The sequence below is a fragment of the Lampris incognitus genome, chromosome 10 (assembly GCF_029633865.1).
Source record: "Lampris incognitus isolate fLamInc1 chromosome 10, fLamInc1.hap2, whole genome shotgun sequence".
NCBI lineage: Eukaryota > Metazoa > Chordata > Actinopteri > Lampriformes > Lampridae > Lampris > Lampris incognitus.
The window spans coordinates 9,435,848-9,460,804 of record NC_079220.1 but is presented as its reverse complement, the minus strand read 5'-3'; positions in this window follow the sequence as shown (position 1 = coordinate 9,460,804).

Genomic DNA, 24,957 nt, shown 5'->3' with positions numbered 1-24,957 from the left:
CCATCCACTTAATTACTCTTATTATCATTATTGCTCTAGAAACAAACTGGTAGTGAATAATATTTGGACTTGAGGGTAGTATTTGAATCCGGGGCTGGGGATGGCGTAGACCAACAGGCCGGTGAAATGGCCCAATTTTGGGGTCATTAAACCCAATTTTTTAAAAATAAAACCAGGTCAGAAATACCATACATGGTAATAAAGTTGATGTTCAAGAGAAAGCTAATTAAGGTTAAAAGATGCATCATTAATATGGTTAAAAAAACTATGTAATAAAAGATTAAAAGGTGCAGCAGAGTAAATACGTTTTAAAAAAAGATACAGCTGTATAGTTACAAGTGTAACCTGTTAATTCCTTGCCCGGTGCGGGATTCGAAACGAGGTGTACTGCAACACAAGGGCGACATCACTAACCGCTCGGCTAAAGGGTCAGACCCGTTAGCTAGGGGCTAACGTGTGTTATTAGTAGTTTACAGTCGTCACCCTCCCCGGAAGCGCGCCCTCGCGCTTTGTTCTTCCCGCGCTCCGAAGAGACTTCTGAGGATTTGCGCACTTCCGGATCCCACCGCTGCCACCAATGTAACCGGTTATTTTCTTGCCCGGTGCGGGATACGAAACGGGGTGTACTGCACCACAAGGCGACATCACTAACCGCTCGGCTAAAGGGTCAGACCCGTTAGCCAGGGGCTAACGTGTCTTATTAGTAGTTTACACAAATATACGAATATTCTGTTTTATTTTGAAGAGTTCATGGCCGTAAGAGGAAGTGGTATTCGAGAGTAAATTAATACCGGTCATTCATTGGTTGATGGGGGATGGATTAGGGCGACGCGTGGAAACAGGAAGCGGTTGTGTGAAGTTGCGTTGTTTGGCTAGCTAAATAGCGGAGAGCGGAAAGTTAGGAAAACAAGTATGTAGGTGGTGTTTTAGATGATCCACTCGACGGTTTTCGACAGGATACTCCTCCTACACGTCTTCCGTGAGCAGCTGGAGACATTTCTACTTTGAAGTTCGTTGTACAGTTGTTCACGTCTGTATATTAGCTTATTAGCCGACGTTTGTTAGCATTTATTAGCGAAGTGAATGGACTCGTAGCCACAGCGTAGCTAACCTAGCTAACCTAGTGTAAACTACTAATAAGACACGTTAGCCCCGAGCTAACCTAGTGTAAACTACTAATAAGACACGTTAGCCCCTAGCTAACCGAGCTAACCTAGTGTAAACTACTAATAAGACACGTTAGCCCCGAGCTAACCTAGTGTAAACTACTAATAAGACACGTTAGCTCCTAGCTAACCTAGTGTAAACTACTAATAAGACACGTTAGCCCCTAGCTAACGGGTCTGACCCTTTAGCCGAGCTGTTAGTGATGTCGCCTTGTGGTGCAGTACACCACGTATCGAATCCCGCACCGGGCAAGAAAATAACCGGTTACAGTAGCTAACCTAGCTAACGCTATAGGCTGTAGTTCGTCGTTTCTGACGTGGACGCCCTGCAGATTTTCCAGACGGCGCTACGAGCTGACGTCACCAAGTCAACGGCCCGAGTTTCTGTGACTACTGCCACCTTGTCCCCCCCCCCCCGGAGACCGAGAGACCGGTATAAGCTGCGCTTTGGACGCAGAGCTCCTTATCAAGGTACCACACTTTGGTTTTGTTGCTCCGTTGAGTGAAGCGGCCAAATAGTTTTGGGCCTCTGCGCTTCCAAGCATCCAAGTGTCCGCCGGCTTGTGTGTTGTGTGTGTGCTTGGTGGGTTTGGGGCCCACTCATGTTGCTATTAAATTTGAGCAAATCTGAATTGAATTTGCGTTGTGTTTTCCAGTTTAAGGGAGTTATCTCTGCAACTCAAGCTATTGAAAGGAAAGGAAAAGTGAAACTTCAATTCGACGATATTATTATTATTATTATTGTTATATTATATGTACTAGAAGAAGCCCGCTACAATGTAGCGGTTTGGTTATCCACCCGTCTAAACCTCCCTCCTCTTCATCCTGCCAGCTAACCGCCTTCCCCCTGCCCCTAAACCCCCCCCCACTCCAACTCCCTCCCCCCAAATGCTCGGAATCATCTGAAATGCCGAGAAAAGTGGTTTTTAGCCATTTTCAGAAAATGCATATTTTGCATAATTATTATAATTATATTTTAATGTTCTGCTATTCTTCTGGTCCTCTCTGGAACAATACCTACCACCTCCAAAAAAAATTAGGATCATAAGTGCATTTTTGCAAAAATGGATATATTTTGCATAATGCCAAAACATTTCTAAGTCCCAGAAAAATTTTTGTATACAGGTGAAGAAATCAAAGATGCTCAGAATCCCCTGAAATGCCGAGAAAAGTGGTTTTTAGCCATTTTTAGAAAAATGTATATTTTGCATATTTATGCATAATTTTAATTTTCTGGGATTTTTCCCTTACTCTCTGAGACAATACCTACCACCACCAAAAAGAATTAGGATCATAAATACTTTAGTTTTCGGTCCCGCTATCTACACTAACACCACGCACACACACACACTAACACCACACACACACACATTACGAAAATATATGAGTAGATTTTTTATTTTGAGATACTTTATTGATCCCCGTAGGGAAATTAGGCTCTGCAAATTTTAACCCATCCTAGCTGTGAAGCGAGGAGCAGTGGGCAGCTGCTGTGCAACAACCGGGGGCCAACTTCAGTTTTTCTGGCCTTTGCGTCGGTCAAGGGCACAAGACAGGGGTACTACTAACCCTAACATGCATGTCTTTTTTGATGGCTGCCATGAACCATGAACTCTTCAAAATAAAGCAGAATATTTGTAACTATAAATCCGTATCTTTGTAAAAATTTATTTACTCTGCTGCACATTTTAATCTTTTATGAAATAGCCCCCCCCCCCTTCTCCCAAATGTATCAGGCCAATCACCCCCTGTGCCGATCCGGGGAGGGCTGCAGACTACCACATGCCTCCTCCCATACATGTGGAGTCGCCAGCCGCTTCTTTTCACCTGACAGCGAGGAGTTTCACCAGGTGGACGTAGCGTGTGGGAGGATCACGCTATTTCCCTCCAGTCTCCCCCCCCCCACGCCCCCCAAACAGGTGCTCCAGCCGACCAGAGGAGGCGCTAATGCAGCGACCAGGACACATACCCACATCTGGCTTCCCACCCGCAGACACGGCCAATTGTGTCTGTAGGAACGCCCGACCAATCTGGAGGTAACACGGGGATTCGATCCGGCGATCCCCGTGTTGGTAGGCAATGCATCGCTACGCTACCCGGAGGCCTATGAAATAGCTTTTTTAACCATATTAACGATGCATCTTTTAACCTCAATTAACTTTCTCTTGAACATCAGCTTTATTACCACGTATGGTATATTTCTGACCTGGTTGTCCTCATCAGACCTAATGAGCTAATCTTTACAACACACCAATGTGGAGGGGGTGGTTTAAACAGTTTTTACTCTAGCTGATCTCAGTCTTCATGGGAACACCTCTGTGTACAATAGTAAGAGGTTGATCTCTAGCCTTTCCTGGCTCATCATAAGTGAGTCTCACAACCGGTCTCACTGACCTTTTAGGCCTAGCTTGCTTTGGAGTCACCTATGCTAGGACTGCTAGGTTGGTGTCTGTCGTCGTCTTCACTTGAAGATGGGGAAACCGGAGCACCCGGAGAAAACATGCAAACGCCACACAGAGGATGACCTGGGATGACCCCCAAGGTTGAACCAAGGACCTTCCTGCTGTGAGGTGACAGCATTAACCAATGCGCTGCTGTGCTGCCCTTTTTTTTCTATAACTTTTTTTTATCCATCCATCCATCCATCCATCCATCCATCCATCCATCCATCCATCCATCCATCCATCCATCCATCCATCCATCCATCCATCCATTATCCATCCATTATCCAAACTGCTTATCCTGCTCTCAGGGTCGCAGGGATGCTGGAGCCTATCTCAGCAATAATGAGTGGCAGGCGGGGAGACACCCTGGACAGACCACCAGGCCATCACAGAGGACACACACACACACACACACACACACACACACGCCCCCTAGGGGCAATTAAGTACGGCCGATTCACCTGATCTACGTACATGTCTTTGGACTGTGGGAGGAAACCGGATCTTTTTTTTTAATTTTATATTTTTCTATATTATATATATTTTTTTATTTATATCTTATTTAACTTTTTTTTATAAGATTTATAAAAGTAAACAGGAATTCATTATTTTAAAACTGATTCCAGTATGATGTTTAGTTATCCCTTTATTTTAGAAAAAAATCTTTTTATTGCATTTTTGCACAGGTTTATAAGACAAAGAGCAAAATGTAAACGTGCCTATGAGTTTTACCCTGTGAAAACCAAACCCACCAACCACCCACCCTCAACCCACCCTGCTGCACCCTAAATTGGAGAAGCAAAACAAGCAGATGGAAAAAAAAGTGTGTGTATGTATGTATATATATATATATATATATATATATATATATATATATATATATCAGGCGCGGATCTACGGGGTGGCAAGGGGTGGCAGCTGCCACCTCTGGGAAACAGTCTTGCCACCCCTTTGCCACCCCAGGAAAAAATCTCTAGATCCACTACTGATATATATATACACACACATCCATATACATACATACACACATAAAAGATAATCATAATATATGTATACATATAAATATGTATACATACACACATATACATATACATACATACAAATGTACATACATGTAAAATAGATAAATAAATGAAACAGAAAATAGAATGTAAAAAACAAATTAAGAAAGAAGAGGATGGGGGAGGGGGAGAGGAAAACGGGGAGGGAGCGCAGCTATCCACAGAGCCAGGCAGAACTGTCGAATTGTTTATGAATCCCAAGAAGGGTCTCCATGTTTTGTTAAAGGCTCTCAGGGAGCCTTTATGGGAGAATCTGATTTTTTTCAAGTTTGAGACATTGTAGAACCTCGTTGATCCGTCGGTCATGAGTGGGAGGTGAACTATGTTTCCGCTTTAAAAGAGCGAGAGGACGGGCCAGGTTATTCCTTTTAATAGAGGTGTCCAAACATGGGGGGCAGATATTAGTGACAGTTCCATAAAAGGAGGGATACTTGTTTCATTGCAGTAGCGGTAGTCTAATTCAGTGTTTCTCAACCGGGGGTCCGCGGACCCCTAGTGGTCCGTGGTGTAATTGCAAGGGGTCCGTGAAAATAAAATATCTTTAAAAAGAAGATCCTATGACATTTATAGAAATAGGATTATTTTACTCAAATGTGACTGAGACCTTTATCTACCTAAACTATAAAGGGTAACAGGACTGTTTTCTCTAATTACATCTGTTTCACAAGTGTAATTTATTGTATTTAAATAAGAGATCTCGCTCCCGTTTGCATTGTTAAAAGTTACTGCATAAAAATTCTGTTGTTGCATATATCTGAAAGTTACTGAATACATATTCTGTTGTTACATACACTACCGTTCAAAAGTTTGGGATCACCCAAACAATTTTGTGTTTTCCATGAAAAGTCACACTTATTCACCACCATATGTTGTGAAATGAATAGAAAATAGAGTCAAGACATTGACAAGGTTAGAAATAATGATTTGTATTTGAAATAAGATTTTTTTTACGTCAAACTTTGCTTTCGTCAAAGAATCCTCCATTTGCAGCAATTACAGCATTGCAGACCTTTGGCATTCTAGCTGTTAATTTGTTGAGGTAATCTGGAGAAATTGCACCCCACGCTTCCAGAAGCAGCTCCCACAAGTTGGATTGGTTGGATGGGCACTTCTTTGAGCAGATTGAGTTTCTGGAGCATCACATTTGTGGGGTCAATTAAACGCTCAAAATGGCCAGAAAAAGAGAACTTTCATCTGAAACTCGACAGTCTATTCTTGTTCTTAGAAATGAAGGCTATTCCATGCGAGAAATTGCTAAGAAATTGAAGATTTCCTACACTGGTGTGTACTACTCCCTTCAGAGGACAGCACAAACAGGCTCTAACCAGAGTAGAAAAAGAAGTGGGAGGCCGCGTTGCACAACTGAGCAAGAAGATAAGTACATTAGAGTCTCTAGTTTGAGAAACAGACGCCTCACAGGTCCCCAACTGGCATCTTCATTAAATAGTACCTGTTAGAGCCTGTTTGTGCTGTCCTCTGAAGGGAGTAGTACACACCGGTGTAGGAAATCTTCAATTTCTTAGCAATTTCTCGCATGGAATAGCCTTCATTTCTAAGAACAAGAATAGACTGTCGAGTTTCAGATGAAAGTTCTCTTTTTCTGGCCATTTTGAGCGTTTAATTGACCCCACAAATGTGATGCTCCAGAAACTCAATCTGCTCAAAGAAGTGCCCATCCAACCAATCCAACTTGTGGGAGCTGCTTCTGGAAGCGTGGGGTGCAATTTCTCCAGATTACCTCAACAAATTAACAGCTAGAATGCCAAAGGTCTGCAATGCTGTAATTGCTGCAAATGGAGGATTCTTTGACGAAAGCAAAGTTTGATGTCAAAAAAATCTTATTTCAAATACAAATCATTATTTCTAACCTTGTCAATGTCTTGACTCTATTTTCTATTCATTTCACAACATATGGTGGTGAATAAGTGTGACTTTTCATGGAAAACACAAAATTGTTTGGGTGATCCCAAACTTTTGAACGGTAGTGTATATCTGAAAGTTACTGAATACATATTCTGTTGTTACATATATCTGAAAGTTACTGAATACATATTCTGTTTTGTTAACTATATCTAAGTTACAACTGAAAGCTCTTATTTTTGCCCCAAAGAGTGAATAAATGCTATAATGCAATTTAAAATGCAGTTTCTACTGTTTCTACAAATTGCAAACCCCCCTCCCCCAAGATCAGGTGGAGGGGTCCTCAGGGTAGATCAAAAATACGCAGGGGGTCCAGGACCCCAAAAAGGTTGAGAACCACTGGTCTAATTGACCTTTCACAAAGTACCGCCCCACAACGGTGCTTGTCCAATCCTGCCTTAGCAACGGTCCGTCAAGCTTTCAAACACACAGCAAAATGCTGAAACGGTGTGCCTATGGGATCTGCAAATCGGATACTAGATATGTGAAAAGTTTGGAGGGGTGTCATTTTCTTTCCCTTCCCGAAACTCAGAACGCAAGAAGTGCAGTGTCGGCAATAGATTTGGCAGTATAGCAGAGCCCATGGCCAGCTTAATCCATCCAAAATCAACAAAAATACCTGTCTGCTCCAAGCTAAGCTCGCTACTAGCTATTATTGATAGCTAATACAGCTAACGTATTATTACCGTTACTTTTACCCACACAATGCGCTGAATTCTTCCTTCATGTTTTGGTGTTTTCTGGCTACTTCCTGGATAGTTCTGAAATGCTTGACAGGCATAGCAACAGTAACTAAGGGGGGCGGGACTTTGCAAAAGGTCAGTTGCTCAAAGGTTGATTACAGTGTATAGATGTGATAGGAGGATTAAGTAAACGTAGCCTAATAATGTGTGCTACAGTTCATTAGTGGTGCATGAAGACAATAAAAGGTTTATACAGGTGAAGAGAAACAGGACCATGTTATCTAACTATTATTTATTGTACACTAAGTTAAGTGAATTAAAGAACTCGGGGGGGGGGGGGGGGCTTCCCTGATTAGACTAGGGATAGGTGGGCTACATATGTTATTCGTCCGTCGCAGCGACGAGGACCATCTAGTCATCCTGTGATGGATGACTGATGACTTGCGCAATGATTCAAGTGAGGAAGAGTTGCGCATCGCCAACCCCACTCTCCAGGGCTCGAAATTAACTTTTTTCCTCAGTGTCCCACAACTGTCCCGAATTCTACTTTGTATTGTCCCGGATATAACCAACAGTGTCCCAAATTTTAATTCTTGTTGTCGCCCCCCCCCCCCCCCAATTATGCAGAATACATATAATTTGATCCTTTTTTTGTCACTTAATCATCACACCATGGACTCTGGTCCACCATATAAGTTTAAAATACTTATTCTTTTATTAAACATATGAATATTAGTTTCGGGAGTTTCGGCAGTATTGGGGCTTGCATCAGGGGGCTGTTTATTCAACCACCTCAGCATTTCTTTCTTCTTCTTCTTTTAACTGTGGTTGATGATGGTCTATCGCTCTGGCTCTATGAATGCTGCATTGGCGCGAGTCAAGCAGCAGCCACTGGCAGGGTGGGTGACGTAGATGCATTCTATGATTTGCACGAACAGGCGATTGACTGCCCCATGGTGAGGTGGCGCAAGAACGTAAGCCTTCTGTAGTTTCGCCGTTCACACGTTTTTATTAAATTATTCAAAAGACAAAGTAATGTCTAGATACTCATAATTAATGACTTTGCAAATAACACCTATTTCGAAGTTTACTTTGTCATTTTTTTTCACTGTCCCGGAATTGTCCCAGACAAAATATATTTGTGCCCCAGTAGGATTTTTTATGGTCTCCGGGACATCGGGACATTGTTCATTTCGAGCCCTGCCACTCTCTCGTCCGAGACCACCTGCTACCGGTGGCAAGACTAGCGAGACGACTGGCAATGGAGACGGATGCAGATTTTTCCTCAGGGTTTCTTCCCGAAGCCTTTCCCGTAGACGAGTATACCCGCAAGGTGGCGGAGGTTTTAAGTCGGAGTTTGCCTTCTCCTGAACTGCCTGACAGGCTAACGAGCTTCATCTACCCGGCTCGGAAATCAGAGTTGTCCTTCTCCTAGATTGGCTGCTAACGAGTCCAATCGACCCACCCGGTTATACCGCCGGGAACCCGGTCGCCCCCGCAGCGGACTCTGTGAAAACAGGAGGTACCACGAGAAGGTGCTGCTGCGGGCACATTTGAGTAGGAGCGGCCATATGCGAAGGTCCTGATGGACCCGCGACCATCACTGCACCAGGAAGCGAGAGGCCACCGCACCGCTTCGCACTCCTTTTGGCAAGTAGGACATTGGCCCAATACTCGCCACCTCCCAAATGTTTAATGTGTAGCCCTTATATAAACAGTGTGTTTCTATAGGGGCGACATATTTAAACATACTGAAGCAAACGCCACATGCTTTGGTCTCTCAGATTGCACAACTGGCCTCGAAAGTTTAGTGAGAAGTGGGGAAAAAAACCCCGCTTGTCTCCATGAACTACATCCAGCACTGCATTGGGGCCAGACCCCCCACCCCCACCCCAGCATCACTCTGATGGTTATTAAGTTGACCGTGCTGTCATTATTTTGGGCACGATCAACAAGACCCTAGCACAGCGGTCGGGAACCTATGGCTCGCGAGCCATATATGGCTCTTCCGGTGACGGCATATGGCTCCCAGACAATTTTGAGTTGAAAATTATTATTTTTTTCAAAAAAATCAGTTTGGAACTGATTTTAAAATACTTGTGATATTTCTTAATAATACTGTGTCATTTTAAAGTAAACAGAAATTAGTTTTGAAGATAAATTTCACGGGTCACGGGTCACCCGTGGGTCGGGTCGGGAACCAATGGCTCGCGAGCATGTCCGGGTCATTGTAAAGGTGAAGAAATCAATTTTATCAGATAGCCAACTAGTTTATCCGCTTCAACCCTTGTAACGGAAAAGATGGCGAAAAGAAAAAAAGACGATGATTACCGTGCATTCCAGGCTGCGTGGACAGAGGAATTTGCATTTGTGGAGAGAGCAGGATCTGCGGTATGTCTAATATGCAATGATAAAATTGCATCGATGAAACGGTCAAATATAAAGCGGCACTTCGATACGCACCATGCTTCATTTGCATCGAAATATCCAGCGGGGGACAGCAGGAAAAGGGCATGCGAGGAGCTACAGCGGAGAGTGCAGACGAGTCAGCAGCAACTACGTGTGTGGACCAAGCAAGGTGACGGGAATTCCGCTAGCTTTGCGGGGGCTTTGGCAATAGTAAGGAATGGAAAGTCATTCACAGATGGCGAGTATGCCAAAACATTCATGCTTGATGTGGCCAATGAACTGTTTGATGACTTCCCAAATAAAGACAAGATAATCAAACGAATAAAAGACATGCCCCTGTCAGCAAGAACTGTGCACGATCGTAGCATCATGATGGCAAATCAAGTCGAGGAAACACAAATTAAGGACATAAACGCCAGGACATACTTTTCTCTCGCGTTAGATGAGTCAACAGACGTTAGCCATCTATCTCAGTGCAGTATCATTGCCAGGTATGCTGCAGGTGACACACTGCGTGAGGAAAGCTTGGCTGTTTTGCCAATGAAAGGGACAACAAGAGGAGAGGATTTATTCATGTCTTTCATGGAGTTTGCTAAAGAAAAAAAACTACCGATGGATAAACTTATTTCTGTCTGTACTGATGGTGCACCCTGTATGTTGGGGAAGAACAAAGGATTTGTAGCGCTTCTCCGTGAACATGAAAAGAGAGCCATCCTAAGTTTTCATGGCATCCTGCACCAGGAGGCGCTTTGCGCTCAGACGTGTGGCCAGGAGCTTGGCGAGGTGATGTCTCTGGTCATTCGAGTGGTCAACTTTATTGTTGCCCGAGCTTTAAATGATCGCCAGTTTAAAGCTCTGTTAGAAGAAGTTGGGAATCATTATCCCGGTCTGCTTTTACACAGCAACGTGCGTTGGTTGTCAAGGGGGAAGGTGCTCAGCCGTTTTGCAGCTTGCCTGAGTGAAATCCGGACTTTTCTTGAAATGAAAGGCGTCAAGCATCCTGAGCTAGACAACACTGACTGGCTCCTGCAGTTTCACTATCTCGTGGACATAACTGGCCATCTGAACCAGCTCAATGTGAAAATGCAAGGTATTGGAAATACAATCTCATCCCTTCAACAAGCAGTGTTTGCATTTGAAAGCAAGCTGGAAGTCTTTCTCAGGGACATTGAAACAGGTCGTCTTCTGCACTTTGAAAGACTGCAACAATTTAGAGATGCATGCTTAGCAAGTGACTCCACTCAACATCTGGATCTCCAGCAGCTAGCTGGCTTTACGTTCAATCTCCTGCAGTCATTCAAAGCACGTTTTGGAGAATTTCGTGCGCGCACTGGTCTTTTCAAGTTCATCACTCATCCACATGAGTGTGCAGTGGACAAAATCGACCTGACATGCATCCCCGGGGTCTCTATCGGAGACTTTGAGCTGGAAGTTGCTGACCTGAAGGCATCAGACATGTGGATGAGTAAGTTCAAGTCACTTAATGGAGAGTTGGAAAGTCTTGCGCGACAGCGAGCAGAGCTGGCGAGGGAACACAAGTGGACAGAAATTAAAAATCTTCAACCTGAAGACCAGCTGATTCTTAAAACTTGGAACGAGCTTCCTGTGACATACCACACAATGCAGCGTGTGAGTATTGCCGTATTGACCATGTTTGGCTCTACATATGCATGTGAACAGTCTTTCTCGCATATGAGGAACATTAAGACCAACCTACGCTCACGTTTAACTGATGGAAGCCTCCACGCCTGCATGAAGCTCAACCTCACCACGTATGAACCAGACTACAAGGCCATCAGCAAAACCATGCAGCACCAGAAGTCGCATTAAAAGTAAGACATATTTAATTTATTATACGTTAAAAATACTATATGGCTCTCAATGAAATATATTTAGAAATATTTGGCTTTTATGGCTCTCCCAGTCAAAAAGGTTCCCGACCCCTGCCCTAGCAGGAGTCCCAAGATGAGGGCGAGACGTGTAGTTACGACAGTGTGGTTGAGCCATTCTGCAGCCTGCTTCGTCGGCCCTCTTCCCAGGCGAGGCCCTCTTTCCAGGCGAGGCCCTCTTCCCAGGCGAGGCCCTCTTCCCAGGCTAGACCCTCTTCCCAGGCGAGGCCCTCTTCCCAGGCGAGGCCCTCTTCCCAGGCGAGACCCTCTTCCCAGGCGGGGCCCTCTTCCCAGGCGAGGCCCTCTTCCCAGGCGAGGCCCTCTTCCCAGGCGAGGCCCCCTCCCAGACGAGGCCCTCTTCCCAGGCGGGGCCCTCTTCCCAGGCGAGGCCCTCTTCCCAGGCGAGGCCCTCTTCCCAGGCGGGGACAGCGCGGCACATTTGGCCTCGACGAAGGAACGAGCTGCAAACACACCGCGGGTGGCTTGGTCCCTGTGTACCTGACAAGCCGTTTACGCCACGAGAACCCTTTAAATGTCAGCGCGTCCACACAGAACGGACTCTTCCATGACTGACCCACTTTGGTGAGCTCACGTTCAAGCTGATTTGTTGTCTTTTAGCAGGGGGGGGGGAGTTTCTTCTTCTCGTCTACAATAGCAGCCACGCCGCAGAATTGCGACGGTGAGTTGGCTGGGTATCGACACCCTGTCCGCTTTCCTTTTGTGTGGACAAACCTAGAGACGGAATATAAGAAGGACAAAAAGGAACGAGACACTACCCCGTTCAGGCGAGCAGCCGTCAATCGTAGGACAATATCTTGACAACGTCAGGCGTAAACACAAGAAGGTACAGCCAGCCTCCCCCTGTAGGATGGATTAGAACCTCAATTATTGATGCATTTATTGTTTATTGAGTTCAGTTCAGCAGTGAAAGCTCACATAAACACCACGAGCAACCGACGTGTGTGTGTGTGTGTGTGTGTGTGTGTGTGTGTGTGTGTGTGTGTGTGTGTGTGTGTGTGTGTGTGTGTTTGTGTGAGCAAAGACACAAATACCGATTTAAAAAAAGCACCAGTAAATGTGCGACTGCTCACTAACACCTGCACACTAATGGCTTTGTGACCGAGTGACTAGACTGTATAAAGGTGTGTAAGCTCTCTCTCTCTCTCTCTCTCTCTCTCTCTCTCTCTCTCTCTCTCTCTCTCTCACTCACTCACTGACTCTCTCTCACACACACACACACACACACAAAGTGGATGTGCTGCCTCCTCCCTCCTAAGCTTGGTTACGGATCCTCTGACCATGTCTGTTGGCTTTAGAGTAGAACATCATGTCCTGGATATTGATAGGGGTGTGTGTGTCTGTGTGTGTGTGTGTGTGTGTGTGTGTGTGTGTGTGTGTGTGTGTGTGTGTGTGTGTATATATGTGTGTGTCAGGAAGGAGCACAGAGGTAGGCTGCGGTGTTTGGTCTCGCACTTCATTTCAGTAGTCGGTGCTCTCTCCGTCTCTCTGCCTGGTGTTTGACTTGGCATTAGCGGGAGCTAAAAGGTGGCACCACCACATGCATAAACAATCTTGTGTTTTATTCCCAGTCGATGAGTCCACAATTAGAAGATAATTGACCCTCAGGCTCTTCAAATGGAAAAGTACCACCTGGTTTTGTCGGCTATTTTAAAATCAATCAATTTTGTCGCTGCAGATAGAGTGATATCATTTTCGAAAGGCGGAGATTTGAAATAAGTTTTCGACATCAGATTGTGACGTATCGCTTTCCCGAGGGCTCCCGGGCTCAGCGAAACGCGTGGAAAATAAAGAAAAAAGACTTTGACCTTTCGAAGTAAATGACCGAATAAATGGTCAGACGTCAACCGTGAACGTCCTGCCCTCGGTATATTACAGCGAAACGTAAATCCAACATTAGGAAAAAATATAGGATCGTTCAAGTCTCGTTTTCTCAACAAGTTCAGGGAAGCGTCGCGTTTCTCATCCTCCTGTGCAGAGTTTCTGTTTGGAGAAAAATGCAGCATTTGTGCGTCGGCGGAGCGAGCAGCTTTCTCTCTGTTGGCTCAGATCTGACACGCTGCCAGCAGAGTTTCTCGAGAGTTTGACAAAGATCGCTGAAGGGCCCCCCCTTCTGTATCAAGGTCGGTGATGAAGGGGAGTTTTCGCATGCCATCGTATGTCTGAGGCTCTGACAGGTCCATCAGCACAACAATGGAGCAGAAGACAAAAACACACAAAAACACACCCAGGCATGCAAACATGTCTATCCACACTGATGCATGCACATAGGAACTTGCATGCATGCACACGTGTCTAGAGCAGCGCATGCTGAAAGCCACAATGTTGTGGTCGCGAAGCACAAGGATGCTTTAGTGAATCCTGCGGTAGTGAGGGAGCAAAGGGGGCAGCTCTCGAAAAGCGTTGTGAAGTGTCAGGACTTCTATTTTAGGTCCGAAGGGTGAGGTGGAACATGACGGGGAGGGAGCATGGGGAAGTTGCCTTTTGCCGATCCTGCCTCTAGTAGGTGCCCATGTGCCAATGAGTCACATTTATGGGAGGTCCGCCAGACTGTGCACTTCGAAATCCATCCGTTATCCGAACCGCTTATCCTGCTCTCGGGGTCGCGGGGATGCTGGAGCCTATCCCAGCAGTCATCGGGCGGCAGGCGGGGAGACACTCTGGACAGGCCGCCAGACTATCACACAGGGCCGACATACACACACCCATACACATTCATACCTAGGGACAATTTTAGTACGGCCGCTTCACCTGACCTACATGTCTTTGGACTGTGGGAGGAAACCGGAGCTCCGGAGGAAACGCACGCAGACACGGGGAGAACATGCAAACTCCACACAGAGGACGACCCCCCCCCCCCCAAGGTTGGACTACCCCAGGACCTTCTTGCTGTGAGGCGACCGCGCTAACCACTGCGCCACCGTGCCGCACCTCAAAATATCTTTGGTAAAATGGGATACTCGGAAAACTTACCCAAACTACTTGATAAATGGCAAATACTCAAGAGGCTCGAATTCTTTTTGTGGCTCACTGTTGTTCTGGGCCGTATATTCCACTGGGGGTGGGGGGCACATGTCCCCCCCTACTTTCAAAATCTTATTATTTTTTCAGTCGTAGAAATCGTGCTTAACACACTACTATTTGGCCAGCCGTCAGATTCTGGCCGAGAATATGAAATGAGCTGCTGATTGTAAGGCCCTGATGTACTCCGGAAAATTGCCACGGACGAGTAGCGGATGCGGACAGCCTCCTGCCTGGTTCGACGCAGGTGTGTTCCACACATGACAAATTGCTCACTGAATGAGCAAGCGGTGTTTAATACAAATGACAAGCCAACAAGGGGTGGCACGGTGGCGCAGTGGTTGGCGCGGTCGCCTCACAGCAAGAAGGTCCTGGGTTTGAGTTACGGGGTAGTCCAACCTTGGGGGTCGTCCCAGGTCGTCCTCTGTGTGGAGTTTGCATGTTCTCCCCGTGTCTCCGGGGGCTCCGGTTTCCTCCCACAGTCCAAAGACATGTAGGTCAGGTGAATCGGCCGTACTCAATTGCCCCAAGGTATGAGTGTGTGTGTGTGTGTGTGTGTGTGTGTGTGTGTGTGTGTGTGTGTGTGTGTGTGTGTGTGTGTGTGTGTGTGTGTTTGTGTGTATGTCAGCCCTGTGTGATGCCTGGCAGCCTGTCCAGGCTGTCTCCCCGCCTGCCGCCCAATGACTGCTGGGGTAGGCTCCAGCATCCCTGTGACCCTGAGAGCAGGATAATTGGTCCGGATAATGGATGGATGGATGGACACGCCAACAGCAGCAGTTAAATTTAAGGTCTTTCTTTGGAGAGGGGATAAAAAGAAAGAAAGGAAACGTGAGTTGGTTGATTAGAAGGCTATTCAGTAACTTAGCCCAGGATAATCATATTTTCTGTCTAGACCCGTCGATGTTAGGCTAACGTTGACTGAGCCAACATCGATACACTCTTGCGAGGTAATGTTACTATTACTAACGTTGGCGAAATAGCCATCAGCTGCTCATTATGATCCTAAAATGAAGTTACTGAAACAGTGCCTCCCTGCTATTCTACAACCACTGTGTCGCATCTTCACTTGCTCCCTTCAGACAGGTGTTGTACCAGACCAACTGAAATGGGTCAAGGTATCCCATTATTTAAAGCTGACAATCCATTATTTTCAAATTATAGACCAATTGCTATATTACCGCATTTCTCCAAAGTACTTGGAAAAATTGTGTATAATAGATTAGTAAAATACTTAAAGGATAATAAGGCAGTACATTATCAATATGGATTTCGTGAAAAGCATTCTACCTCTATGGCCATGGTCCAATTAGCTGACAGAATAGCTACTGCTGGTCATCCCGGGTCGTCCTCTGCGTGGAGTTTGCATGTTCTCCCTGTGTCTGTGTGGGTTTCCTCTGGGGGCTCCGGTTTCCTCCCACAGTCCAAAGACATATAGGTCAGGTGAATCGGCTGTACTAAATTGTCCCTAGCTAGGAATGTATTTGTGTGTGTGTGTATGTTTCGGGGGTGTCTCCCCGCCTGCCACCTAATGACTGCTGGAATAGGCTCCAGCATCCCCGTGACCCTGAGAGCAGGATAAGCGGTCCAGATAATGGATGGATGGATGAATAGCTGTTGCTCTAGATAACAAAGAATACACAATTGGAGTATTTATTGATTTGTCAAAAGCTTTTGACGCTGTAGATCATAATATATATGGGCAGCACGTTGAACCAGTGGTTAACACTGTTGCCTCACAGCAAGAAGGTCCTGGGTCCAAACCCCAGGCCATCCCAGGTCCTTTCTGTGTGGGGTTTGCATGTTCTCCCCATGTCTGCATGGGTTTCCTCTGGGTGCTCCGGTTTCCTCCCACCATCAAAGACATGTATGTTAGGTTAATGCTCCTGTTTCTGCCCCTGACTGAGGCATGGCAAGAAGAATTGGAGTTGGTACCCGGGCGCTTCATGGCGATGTCCCACTGATCCTAGCTACACAGCTAGGATGGGTTAAATGCAGAGGATGAATTTCCCCATGGGGATTAACAAAGATTAATCCCCGTAGGGAAATCCTGTATACTTAATTAAACAAGCTGCAAGTGCAGGGTGTAATTGTACTGAACTTAATTGGTTTAAAAGCTACCTGCTTTACACTGGAAACAATGTCATTTGGAATTGAACTAACCCATCATACAGCTATGTTCAGTGTGGTTTTCCACAAGGCTCCATACTAGGTCCTCTTTTATTTCTTATATACATAATTTATTTGTATTTGGTATCAAAAGACATGGTCTTCATTTTATATTCCGATGATACTTGTATTTTTCTTACAGATAAAGATGAACATAGGTTAATAACCCGTATTAATAATGTTCTAGAAAGGATGGATATGTGGTTCAAATGCAATAAATGATCCCTTAATGTTAAAAAGGGGATATTCAAGCCTAAAAATACGACCCTATCAGATCATCTTCACCCCATTCTCATGTTAAGTTCTTAGGTGTAAGCACGGATGATCAGCTTAATTGAAAAAAAAAACAAAAAAAAACCCATCTCTTATTTGTCCAATAAAGTTTCAAAGAATATTAGTATTTTACAGAGAGTAAGACATATCTTTTCAAGAAAAAACTTTCTCAATCTGCGTACATTATTCTATGATTTGTCCTTCCATTTCTTATGGCAACATAGTATGGGTAAGCACATATAAAACCAGTCTTGATTCCATCTTTTTTTTTTTGTTTCGTTGGATTCCCCCCCCCCTTTTCTCCCCAATTGTACCTGGCCAACTACCCCACTCTTCTGAGCTGCCCCGGTCGCTGCTCCACCCCCTCTGCCAGTCTGGGGAGGGCTGCAGACTACCACATGCTTCCTCCGATACATGTGGAGTCGCCAGCTGCTTCTTTTCACCTGACAGTGAGGAGTTTCACCAGGGGGACGTAGCGCATGGGAGGATCACGCTATTCCCCCCAGTTCCCCTTCCCACCAGAACAGGCGCCCCGACCGACCAGAGGAGGCGCTACTAGGGCACATACCCACATCTGGCTCCCCACCTGCAGACACGGCCAATTGTGTCTGTAGGGATGCCCGACCAAGCCAGAGGTAAGACGGGGGTTCGAACCGCCGATCCCCATGTTGGTAGACAACGGAATAGACTGCTATGCTACCCGGACGCCTGATTCCATCTTTTTATAAAAAAAAAATATTAGAATGATCATCAACTGTAGCTGGAATGCTCATACTGCCCCATTATTTCACACCATTGAGATATTAAACATATTTGACATCAATAAACTCCAAATAGGTACATTTGTATGTCAACTTCTTAACAATTCACTTCCTGTTTCTTTGTAAGTAGGTCTCGGATCCACTGTTATCACAGCAGATCTGCTGATCTTCTACATAGTCAGTTCTGTAGAACTAGCCTCGGCCTGTTTTGAGTCGGGTACCGAGGTCCAGTCATATGGAACCGCCTTTCTGCCTCAGTTCGCAGTCGCTTCTCATTTCAGAGTTCTAGAATAGATCTTAAACAGCTATAATACTAGATGAACTATGGTAACAGTGTATGAGCAGTGCCTTGTGTTTATTATTTCTTTTTTCTTTTTTTTCTTCCTTGGTACTTTTTTGTTTCTCTTGTTTGGTAATTGTATTTTTTCCTCTCTTTCACATATTTTAAAAATATTTGTCTGTTTGTAAATTTGTGGCAAGCATATACGGCCGTCTTCAATTTCAATGTGAGGTGGGTTGTTTTTACAAGCCCTCATGGGGTTTTTCATCCCGCCTCATGGACATTTTTTTATGTTATTGTATTGTGTATCTTTTGTTTTGTTTTATTTATATGCACACATAAAGAACTAAATCAGAGAAGATGCTATTGATCGGCTCAGGAGCCGATCAATAGAGGTGTAGCTAGAACGCCTGTGTGTGCAAGGCAGCGAGTGTAACAGGATATTTTCCCGAATGGTAATTTATATTCTCGGCATCAGGTGACTGAGCTCGTGGGAAACGTATTGCCATATAACGTGCTCCGTAGTTTCAAAATGTGTCTCACTCGTTTAATCTTTTCTTTTCGAAATGACCTGCAGCTGTTTTGTACATTTTTTTGTTTTACTTTTCGGCTTCAGTGCAGTAATTATCCTGGAGTGTCTCAAAACAGGAAGTCAAATCGCACTGATCCATGCATTTTTCTTTTTTTGAGTTGACCTGGTTTTACATTTAGAGTTTACACACAAATTTGTTGTAGGTTTCCAGACTGAACCTTTCCACCGTTAGGCCCCATTTTCCCATTCCTCGTTAAAGTATGCCTAAATGAGTGAGTGATGATTCATTCTGAACGGTAAGTAACAGTAAATAGTGCAAAACACTATTTACTGTTTATTTATTGCTTATTTATTTATTGCTAAGATTTTCATTGGGAGTGATGAAGAAGGACAGGATTAGGAACGAGTATATTAGAGGGACCGCTCAGGTTGGACAGTTTGGAGACAAAGCAAGAGAGGCAAGATGGAGATTGCTTGGTCATGTGTGGAGGAGAGATGCTGAGTATATTGGGAGAAGGATGCTGAAGATGGAGAGCTGCCAGGGAAGAGGAGAAGAGGAAGGCCAAAGAGGAGGTTTATGGATGTGGTGAGGGAGGACATGCAGGTGGCTGGTGTGACAGAGGAAGATGCAGAGGACAGGAAGAGATGGAAACGGATGATCCGCTGTGGCGCCCCCTAACGGGAGCAGCTGAAAGTAGTAGTAGTAGTAGTAGTGCAAAACATGTGTTCCATTCTTCCAGAAACATTAGTCAAGTAGTAATTGTTAATCCACAGCCAACTTGCAGAAGTTTGCCCTCCAGCCTTATCTTTAGACTTGTCTACATATTTTTTCCAGTGACTAAACTACAGTCTTCCTCCTTCAATATGCATGCTATATATTGTATTTAAATCAGATTGGGTCCTTATGATAAACCTTATCAATCAGTAGTAAGATAAGAGGCGATAAAAGCGCAGGTTTGACTGATATTTGCTGAAGTCAACAGCCTGAACGTCCTCGGCCCTGGAGATCCTGGGAATCTTCCACTTGTGTCCTCGGGTAAACCCGTCCACCTTTTTCTAGTCCGTTTTCAGTTTGCTGAAACCGTTCTCTTTTAAAGGGCAGAGAGACTAAAAAAAGAGACTCCTCTTTTTAACGCTACTGTTTTTCCGACTCCTCCTCTCGATGAATGTATTCATATAATAAGTGCAAGTGATCAGACCTGACTCCTGGCCTGCGCTGCCCCCCTTTACCTCGTCCGGTCTAGCGACAACATCGAGGAGCAAAGAAGGGAAACGGAAAATAGGAGGCAGTGGAGAAACGAACTCGAAACAGAGGCCACCTGGGGGTACGCAGGGGTACATTTCCTTAGCAAACAAACAGAGGGGGGCTGTATACTTTCTTTAATATGCTTGTTTTTTTGTTTTTTTTTACTGTGAAAAGCGAAGGGAGAAACTTGTCTAAGGCTGGCTCGGTGGAGGATGTGTGGGTCGAGAAAATCATGGATCTTAGATCAGTCCATTAACACTGGACGTCAAGTGGGCATCAGAGGTCGTCTCGTCAGAGATGCCACTCTTTGAAACACATTCATCTATCATTATTCTGGAAGTGTCTGTAGCTCAGCCCACTAGAATAACCTATACCAGTCACACGTGTGGACACACCTACTCATAGCAGGATTTTCATTATTTTTACTAATTTCACTTAAGATGAAACGACTTGTTGGAGTGGGGGGGCATATCAAAATGTGTATCCCTCCCCCCCCTCCCTTTTTCTCCCTAATTGTATCCGGCCAATTACCCCACTTTTCCGAGCCGTCCCGGTCGCTGCCGCACTCTTTCTGCCGATCCGGGGGGGGGCTGCAGAATATCACGTCTCCTCTGATACATGTGGAGTTGCCAGCCGCTTCTTTTCACCTGGCAGTGAGGAGTTTTGCCAGGGCAACGTAGCGCGTGGGAGGCTCGCGCTATCCACCCCCCACCCCCACCCCCGAACGGCCAGAGGAGACGCTAATGCAGCAACCAGGACACACACCCACATCCAGTTTACCACCCGCAGACACGGCCAGTTGTATCTGTAGGGACACCTGACCAAACTGGAAGTAACACGGGGATTCGAACCGCCGATCCCCATGTTGGTAGGCAACAAAATAGATCGCCACACCACCCGGACGCCCAATGTGTATTTTATTTTTATTTTTTTTAATTTACAGTTTTGTTTGGGAAAGAAATTCTGAAATGGGCAACGATTTCCAGATTTTGAAAAATATACATTCAATCAGGCGTGTCCAAATGTTTGAGTGGTACTGTATGTGCACGTTCAGTTCTATCTATGAAGTCCCCGTTACAACAAGGACACCCCTGTGTGCTTTCAATCACAATAAGTGAGCAGATGTGAGTGCGACACTCGAACCGATACTGACGAACCCATCAAAGGCAAACGTTGATACAACCGTAAAACCACTGCTGAGTCAAAAAGGTTTTTAAACGTGCGCAGTCTTGGTGCAGACCTCACACAGGCTGCTTCATTTTTTGAGAGCAAGATGACTGAATGCCGTTTCATCTGAAATAGATTTGGTCACAGGGATGCAGGGAAGGCTGGTGCCTAATGACGTGAGAGATCTGAGAGGCTGCTCAGTTGTGAGCATGTCAGTGACGTTCCCATTGATGGCTTTGTAAACAGAAAGTGAAATCTTGAAATGATGTGGACAAATTTACTGGTTTTAGCGACAACACAACTCAGCATAACTGTCTGAAGCCAAAATAAAGTGCATTACTATAATACAATGTGTAGGTGTTTCTGTCCAACTGAACGAGAAAATGTCTTGTTTTTTCTTAGCTATTCTCAAGCTGATAGATGTTCTGCTGATGCTGTTGATTTAACCCTAAAATTTTGGATTGGACGATCACCCCGAGGTTTTGGACCTAAGCTCGGTTCTTCAAAAACAGTCTCTAGGAATGAATTGGTTTTCTGCCTGTGTTCACAGATCCCTGACAAGTCTCACCACTGCTGAGTTGCAGAACATTTCGAGATATACATAAATGCATATCCTCAATACATCTAATCAAAGGGTCCACATGTCATAGAAGGGGGCCAAAGAATAGGCCCTGTGGAACCCCCCCCAAAAAAAGAAAGAAAATTCATTAGAGCTACAATTTCTACTTGAAACAGAAAAATTATGAACAACAAGTTAAGACCTAACTGAATTAATCCTGCTCCTGAAAGACCAAATCAGCTCTCAAACCTACGTGTTAGCATACCGTAATCAATGGTATCAAAGGCTGTGTGAGATGCAATGCCACAAGTAAAGAAAGGCAGTTTACATCAGTATTGATTCTAAGGTCATATAGTACTCTAACAAGAGCTATTTCTGTGCTGCAGTTGGCACAAAACCAGGTTGAAAACTGTTGCATATGTATCTGAAGTGGAATAATACAGTTGGCTTGCATGCAGTCATCTCAAGTTTGGGAGGAAAGCCTTTGCATTTTCTGTTGTGATATTGCAGGAGGCTAGACTTTTCTTGTTGAGTAAAGGTTTGGAAACAGTGGTTTTGAGTGAGCCAGGAAGAAACAAGATAGCAAGGATGCGTTAGCAAGTTCTCAGACCTCATCAGATAGGCAGCTAAAAGCAGAAGGCAGTGAGGAAGGGGGTAAAAAGGATAGGTGGAAGGCATAAGCTAGCATAGACATTATAGGTCTGTTGATTACATCACTGCTGATCCCTTGGCCTTTTCAGTTTCATCTCTCGTCATGGGACATGCATGTACAAAATAACTGCGGCATCAGGGTAAGGGATTAGCATGACATTTGCATAAATTATTCCTCAGCGCAGGGAATCGTAATTGAGTTGGGGTGCTCTAAAGCAGTGACACACAGATGATCTTTCCATCAGTTTTGTGCGTCCCTTTTATTCTGCTGCTTCTCAGGGCTGCACAACCGTTCCACATCCTTCCCTAATGAGGACAACACAGTAAAAAAGTTTGTGTGTCTTTGGAAATATTTTGGACTGAGACAAAAGGGCCCTATTCTTATCATAGAACCTGAGCTGCTTTGCCCTACGGGATGACTTGCCTCGCAAATGCCACGCCATGATGCTATAATGGTACACGAGCAATGATGATACATGATTTCCATTCCACTACCTGTAATATTAGATTTCCTGTCTGCACAAATGTAGGCAACAACATCACTTAAATGAGATTGACAGGTTAAGGCAGGGCATGGCAAGGTATGTTTGTGTCGATGGTGTCGATGGTGTACTGACTCCCATAGGTTGTCGTGCCACTTTGCACGGCGCCTTCATTGTAGAGCTCTCGGTGCATGAAAGGGAATTGAGGTGTCTGCTGTTGAGGGTCTGTCAGACTAATTAAATGAGTGCTAGTGTGCTTTATCCTCGCTGCTGATTGTGCGATTGCGAAACAACACACGTGTGTCTCGTGTACAGACACGGTTATGATTTGCCAATGCTGTTTAAATGCTCCTCCGAGAGGAGTTTTCTGACCCCTTGTCTGTACAAATAACAGAGTTCAGTTCTGATGGCTGCGATTAATTTTAAAAGTGATGGAGACAAATGGCTGAAATAAAAACAGATAGTAGCTGGTTAGCAGCAGCAATAGCAGATTAGCTGATTAGCACACTAATGGCAGATATCTGGTAGCTGATATGAGAAATGAGAGCATTTTGCTCATGGCTCGAAGAGAGAGTTCTCGTCCTGAGGTCCATTTCTTTGCTTGCAATCGGCTGTCCTGACCGACTGGAACCATGAGTCCATGAGTACTTGCATATGAGATACACCCCAGATGAACCAATCCAGGACTGAGGGGGATTCTGGTCACTTCATATGTGTGTATGGCGCCTCTGACAAAAACAACTGCTAATCAATGTCTGTGATTAGGGAGGATCTTTTGAAAAAAAAAATCAATTGCTTTTTATCCAGACTGGTTTATTGCCTGCAGAGGTTTAGAGGACGGAAATATGCGCTCTGCACCTCGGGACCAACTTTTGACAATAACAATCAAACAAACAAGCAAAAAAAAACCAACAACAACAAACATCCATCCATTCATCCATTATCCAAACCACTTACTCCAACAAAAACAACAGAAAAAAAAGACCATAGAAAGTAGGTAGAGAGGAATGCCTGGTCAGTGCACTGCAGGGAAAACACAGCCGGGTCTGAGACATACTGACAAAAAAAAAGACTTTCCACTGGGGAAAAAGGTTTTGCTATTCTTTTGTTTTTATATAGTATGATATAGCACAGAGTTGTCAGTTAAAAGATGTTGCACCTCCCTGTGGCGATAACCGTAATGAAATGACAGAGGAGTGAGCGATCGTGAGTAGACGTGCTCCCCGATGATCACGGACAGTCTGTATTCTCATCCAAGATGATTTCACGACTTTCATCCCTGCTCTATATCAACGTGCTCGACCCTGCACGGAGCTGCGTGTCGTCACACAAACGAAGACGCATCATATGCACGGATGGATCCGAGAAATGAATCGAGGATGAGCTGACGGGCCAACATCACTGTCTTGCAGGAGGCCCAGTTTCCCTGCTATAGTAAGATCTCCAGGGTCTTCGTGTGGACACGCAAAGAAGCCACCCAACTTTGTTCTGCTGTGGAGGAGAAATTCAAACTAGGCGAGGGAACTATTGCGCATGCGGCAAAAGTGGAGAAGACAATCTCCACCAGGCCCTGTCTGTGCTGAACTGGTATGTTGGCTATCATTTGTGGACAAAAGACTGCAGATGGCATTCTACCTCCAAGGTCAGTGGATGGCTTGGCGGTGTGTGACTGGCGAGCTTATAACTAACCCCACCCCCCATAGTGTAGGGATTGTAAGGTTAGTCAACTGGCGGTCCAGCAAAGCCGTCATTAATATAAAACCGAATTTTCTTCCGACCCACTGCACCTCTTTAATTTATTTTGTTTTACCCCGCAGCAGAAGATGCGGCGTATTGTCCCTCATCCTGTGACAGGCGAACCAATATAACCTAGGTTTTATTATTAGCGCAGAATGAGGGATGGCAGGCTTGCGTGACATGGATATTTCATCTGCTCATCTAGGTTTTACCATGGTCGGGGAAACAGGCAGGAGTGCTGCTGCAACAGAGCTCCACTTGCAGGGCCGTACCCATTTTTGTTGGGAGTACATCGGGTCACATTAGGACTCTCACGTGCTGTGCATATGTCAAAGTGTATATCAAGAGGAAGCATCTGTTCCTCGAAGTGAGTTAAAGTCACGAGACTGTTATTAGAGTTTTCTAATAGGTAATACGAGCGGCACCCAGCAGCTAATAGAATGAGACGTCATGCTGTCGGTCACAGCGGCCATGTTTAACAAACCTTCTGAT